Here is a 6,236-nt window from a genome sequence, read left to right on the forward strand (position 1 = left end):
TTTTATTCTTACATCTGCAAGCCATGTTACTTTTTGTATATATTAGTGGTCCATTTTTAAAACATTCACCACATCATAAGCTCTCTCCTGATCATATATAGCTTAGCTTCACGTTGTGAATGGTTTGTACTTTTCCTGGATTAGAGATAACTTGTTGTTGTTCAACATTGTTCACAATATGAGTAAGAAAGGAAAGTAAGCCATGTACATATTCAATCTCCTTAAGCACCTAATATAAAAAATAAGGGTCATATATTAGGAACCAACATGCTATGCTGGCGGATCCGCATCAATCATATCCTATAGATTTGTGCCAATAAAGAACTGAAAAACATATAGTTAAATGTAATTGGTTGTGCAGTTGTAGTTGATAGAGTATTCACCACAAGTATTTTGGAGGCGTCAACAAATGTATTTTGGTCTTAAGTACAAAAAGAGATTACCGGCTTATTATACTTGATATTCAACCCTTTTGATGCAATATTTCCATGTTAACAACCTCAGTTGATAACTGCCGAAACACACATAGATCTCATCAAAAGAATAAACTTATCAGTCCAAGAATAATATTGCCATGTAACGAAGTTTATAGTGATGCAATGGGGAAGTAGAGGCAGCTACCTTTGTGAGGAGGCTTGCAACTAATTCAACTTGTCTGGGAATGCTTTAAAATAATATGCTAAATAGAACAGTAAGGAAGTCATTATCAACTAACAGAAATATACTCTCTTTTCTATAGTTTACAACTTTACATGCTAATTAGTTTCATAAATGCTTCATAGTGCAGCTGCACTATTTGAAGAAACCGGGCGCACCCTACTGTGACGCCCCCGATTCAATCGTACACTAATCATGCACGCAAATGTGTACGATCAAGATCAGGGACTCACGGGAAGATATCACAACACAACTCTAAAACATAAATAAGTCATACAAGCATCATAATACAAGCCAGGGGCCTCGAGGGCTCGAATACAAGTGCTCGATCATAGACGAGTCAACGGAAGCAACAATATCTGAGCACAGACATAAGTTAAACAAGTTTGCCTTAAGAAGGCTAACACAAACTGGGGTACAGATCGAAGAGGCGCATGCCTCCTGCCTGGGATCCTCCTAACTACTCCTGGTCATCGTCAGCGGGCTGCACGTAGTAGAAGGCACCTCCGGTGTAGTAGGGGTCGTCGTCGACGGTGGCGTCTGGCTCCTGGACTCCAGCATCTGGTTGCGACATCCAGAAAGAAAGGAAAGGGGGAAAAAGGGGGGAGAAAGCAACCATGAGTACTCATCCAAAGTACTCGCAATCAAGGAACTACACTACATATGCATGGGTATATGTGTAAGGAGGCCATATCGGTGGACTGAACTGCAGAATGCCAGAATAAGAGGGGGATAGCTAGTCCTATCGAAGACTACGCTTCTGGCAGCCTCCGTCTTGCAGCATGTAGACGAGAGTAGATTGAAGTCCTCCAAGTAGCATCTCCAAGTAGCAACTCCAAGTAGCAACTCCAAGTAGCATCTCCAGTAGCATCGCATAGCATAATCCTACCCGGCGATCCTCTCCTCGTCGCCCTGTGGAAAAGCGATCACCGGGTTGTCTGTGGAACTTGGAAGGGTGTGTTTCATTAAGTATCCGGTTCTAGTTGTCATAAGGTCAAGGTACAACTCCAAGTCGTCCTGTTACCGAATATCACGGCTATTCGAATAGATTAACTTCCCTGCAGGGGTGCACCAACTTACCCAACACGCTTGATCCCATTTGGCCGGACACACTTTCCTAGGTCATGCCCGGCCTCGGAAGATCAACACGTCGCAGCCCCGCCTAGGCACAACAGAGAGGCCAGCACGCCGGTCTAAACCTAAGCGCACAGGGGTCTGGGCCCATCGCCCATAGCACACCTGCACGTTGCGAGGGCGGCCGGAAGCAGAACTAGCCCCCTTAATACAAGAGCAGGCTTACGTTCCAATCCGGTGCGCGCCGCTCCGTCGCTAACGTCTGAAGTGCTTCGGCTGATACCACGACGCCGGGATACCCATAACTACTCCCACGTAGATGGTTAGTGCGTATAGGCTCGTAGCCAACTCAGATCAAATACCAAGATCTCGTTAAGCGTGTTAAATATCCGCGAACGCCGAACAGGGCCAGGCCCACCTCTCTCCTAGGTGGTCTCAACCTGCCCTGTCGCTCCGCCACAAAGTAACAGTCGGGGGCCGTCGGGAACCCAGGCCCACCTCTACCGGGATGGAGCCACCTGTCCTTTCAGCCCCCTCATCAGAATCACTTGCGGGTACTCATCGAGCTGACCCGAGTTTAGTCACCATCTGTATAGTATGTATGTATGTATAGTATATACCCGTGACCACCTCCCGAGTGATCACAGCCCAATAGTATAGCAAGGCAGACTGACAAGAATGTAGGGCCAATAATGATAAACTAGCATGCTATACTAAGCATCTAGGATTGCGGGTAAGGTATCAATGACTATAGCAACAATGACAGGCTATGCATCAGAATAGGATTAACGGAAAGCAGTAACATGCTACACTACTCTAATGCAAGCAGTATAGAGGAGAATAGGCGATATCTGGTGATCAAGGGGGGGGGGCTTGCCTGGTTGCTCTGGCAAGAGAGAGGGGTCGTCAACTCCGTAGTCGAACTGGGGCATCAGCATCGTGACGGGGTCTACCGAAGAGAAGAGGGGGGAGAAACAGTAAATACATAGCAAGCAAGTGCATAACAGGATAACAGGCAGAGCTAGACGTGTTCTAACGCGGTATGAGGTGATACCGGTGAAGGGGGAAGCATCCGGGAAGTATTCCCGGGGTTCCGTGTTTTCGGGCAGAGGAGCCGGAGGGGGAAAGTTGCGAGTTTGATATGTTAGGGGTGCGTGGCGGACGAACGGGCTGCGTATCCGGGTTCATCTCGTCGTTCTGAGCAACTTTCATGTACAAAGTATTTTCATCCGAGTTACGGATTAAAAGATATGATTTTCTAAAGATTTAAATCATTTTCTGATTTTAATTAGTTATTTAATTCTAACATTATCCAGAATAGTGTCTGCTGATGTCAGCATGATGCAATGCTGAGCTCATCGGTCAACAGTGCGGTTGACTGGGTCAAAACTGACCTGTGGGTCCAGTGGGACCCACCTGTCATTGAGACAGAGGTGAAATAGGATTTGTTTTAAACTAATTAGGGTTAGTTAAGTGTGGGCCCATTATTCAGTGCCTAATAGGCTCAGATTAATTAGATTAACTAATTTAATTAGCTAAAAAAAGGGGGGGCCACTGGTCAGCTGCTGGGACCAGCCCAGACAGCAAGTTGACCACCGTCAACAGGTCAAAGGGGCCCAGGGCCCACCAGTCAGTGGCCCAGGCGGTGCCACGTGGACACCACGTCGGACACCGGCCGGAGACGCGCCGGAGCTGAGTCCGGCGAGCCAAACGCGGCGGCGCGGCTTGGGAGGGACGCGGGTTTCGCGCCCAGGGGGTCTTCTAGGCTGTGGCCGGGCGCGTTCGACACGGCTCGGCGTCGCGCGTCGAGCAGTGGTGGCCAGAGGGGTTGGAACGGACGGAGGCGAGCTCTACGAGCTCGCCGGCGGCGAGGTGCTCCGGGAGAGCGAGAACAACGATGATATGGCGCGGTTTTGGGCAAACCGGAGAGCGGGGCGAGGCCTACGCGGCGTGGGGAATGCAGCGGGGTTGAGCCCGTGACCAAAAGGTCACCGGAGCCTTGCCGGCGGCGAGCTCCGCAGTGAAGCATTCGGGCGCTCGTCGGGGACGGCGTTAGGAGGCACGAGGGGGTGTACTGGAGGGTGCTACGGTGTCACAGTGGTGCAGTGAGCACAGTTACGCGGTCGGACGAGAGCCGCGCGTGCGGTGACCGCGACGGCGAGCTTGACGACGGAGCCGTAGCCCGGCAATGGTGGTGCGTCGTGCACGACTAGCTATGGCATGGAAATTAAGTAAGGACGGGGAGAAGAAGGGGGTGGAGCTCACAGAGTGGCACACGAAAGGCCCGCGGTGAACGGGAGCGCAGAGACGAGGCGGAATCCGACGCGGTGGAGCTCGGTGTTCGTAGGTTGAAGACGACCTCATCCACGACGCTGCGATGGTGTGGAGCTCGAATCAACGGTAGGGGACGACGAGGTGGGCGACGAGGGAGCCCGATGACGCGTGGGCGCGGTGCGGGGAGGACGATGGCCACGGCTACGTGATGGCCACGGCCATGGGAGCGAGCACGCTCGGGATCGGGCGAGAGGAGAGGGGAGAGGTGGATCTGGGGGAGGGGAGGCGCAGGCACCGAGAGAGAGAGCGGGGTGAGTGGGAGGCGGGATCGAGGGGGCGGGGGTGTGGCAATCTTATCCCCTCCTCGACGCCGGCGAGGGGGTCCGGCGGAAGCACGCCCCTGTTCCGATCCTGGTCGGGGGAACAGAAAAGGGGGAGAGCGACCGGGGGAACAGGCCGGGTCGGCCGGCCTGGCTGCGAGCTGGGCCGTCTGGTCCAGGGGGCTTTTTTTTCTGTTTCTGTTTTGTATTTTCTTTTATTTATTTATTTTTCCTTTTCTGTTTTATTTAATTTAGGGCATTTAGGTATTTTATAAAATTGCGTCTTCTACACCATAATTACCTGTGCCATTTTTGGCACTACCCGAACATTTTTGTTTTAACTTTTGAAAACTTTTATTGTTGACATTAATTTGAATTTGAACCTTGAAAGGGTTTTGAATCATCACGAGTTTAACAACAGTAACCGTGGTGACGTGGCATCATTAGCGTGGGATTACTGTAGCTTAATTATCCGGGCGTCACAATTCTCCTCCACTACAAGAAATCTTGTCCCGAGATTTAGGAGCGGTTATAAGGGGGAAGGGATCTGGTTACGAAATTCTAACGATTCTTCCCGATCATAGTTGCTCTTCTCGAAGAGGTCATTCCATTACATTCATGTCTTCAGTCCTCTGCTTCAGGTCATCATGATGAAGTCGTCGTCCTTCCTTCAGGATCTTCACCGTACTTACGAAAGGGTAAGAAGGGAAAATTCTATATGGATGGATTCTAACAAGATCGAGCATCAGACGGTCAACTCAGGGAAGAAGCACAAGTATCTCTCGATTTGAAACTTAATAAGAAATCGAGAGCAAAGTAAGAGGGTACCATGAGAAGTTTCAAACGGATAGGCAATCGTTCGATGCCTAATCAGAAGGTGAAAGGGTTTTAGGGCAACGAGAATAGGTATTGCGCCTCATACCAGAATAGATCACTAGATAGGTGGTCCGTGAATTACATACAAAGTCAAGCGCGAGGAACAACCTTGGGAACAGGTGGTGCACAGGAGAGTCAGGTTTCGATCTTGTGGAACTATGGGTTATGGGCCCACCATGTGGTTGAAAGCAGGAAGGGGGCGACATTTTGCATGGTCATGATAGTAAGGCGTGTCAAAGGGTAGCCTGTCAGATATGTCGGCAACAACATCGATACCAAGGGCGAGGGACGAAGAGAACCATTTTCCCCGCTCGTTGAATGAGGCGGACCAGTAGGCAAAGTTCTCGTCCATCGGTGGTTACCGGAATGTCATCAACAAAAGTAACAGGGTCTTACTGACAGAATTGTACAACGAGGTGTTTACATAAGCAGGAGAATATTACTGCTCAGATCATATAGACCACAAGAAAGGTTAAACCAACAATGGAAGGAAAATATGATCATCAGATTAAACAGAACAATGGAAAGGAAATTATGTTTTAAACACATATTTCAAGGGTATATCCTTCCCAAGGGCAATCAGAGCATGATATCCATGTCAGGATATAATGTAGAAAAACTCTTTAGGTAGGGGAGAGGATTTTCATGACATTGCCCATACAACGGTGTTTGGGTAATTGAGCAAGAAACATTTAGCATTGGGCTTCAAAGGGTCTTGTTGAAATTCGGAGTACCATAGACATGCTTCGAGATAGCATTGACATGGTCTTCAAGCAAAGGCCGGTTTTTAGATACTCAATGGATCCATCAGGAACAGTTTATAACATAGGTCTTACAATTTCCTCCAAGAAGAATGGTTATCCTTGCAAATAAACCATAATGGTAGGTCCTCCAGCCAGGGGGGGGGGTGCTAGGCATGACATCCTGTTACCAGGTCATCAAAGGGCCAACAACATAACTCTTGGAAAGTTGTCCCAACCATCATATCTGACCGAGATTCAGATCCGATTAGTGTAATGATACCTCAGACTCAGG

The sequence above is a fragment of the Triticum dicoccoides genome, chromosome 7B (genome assembly GCF_002162155.2).
Source record: "Triticum dicoccoides isolate Atlit2015 ecotype Zavitan chromosome 7B, WEW_v2.0, whole genome shotgun sequence".
NCBI lineage: Eukaryota > Viridiplantae > Streptophyta > Magnoliopsida > Poales > Poaceae > Triticum > Triticum dicoccoides.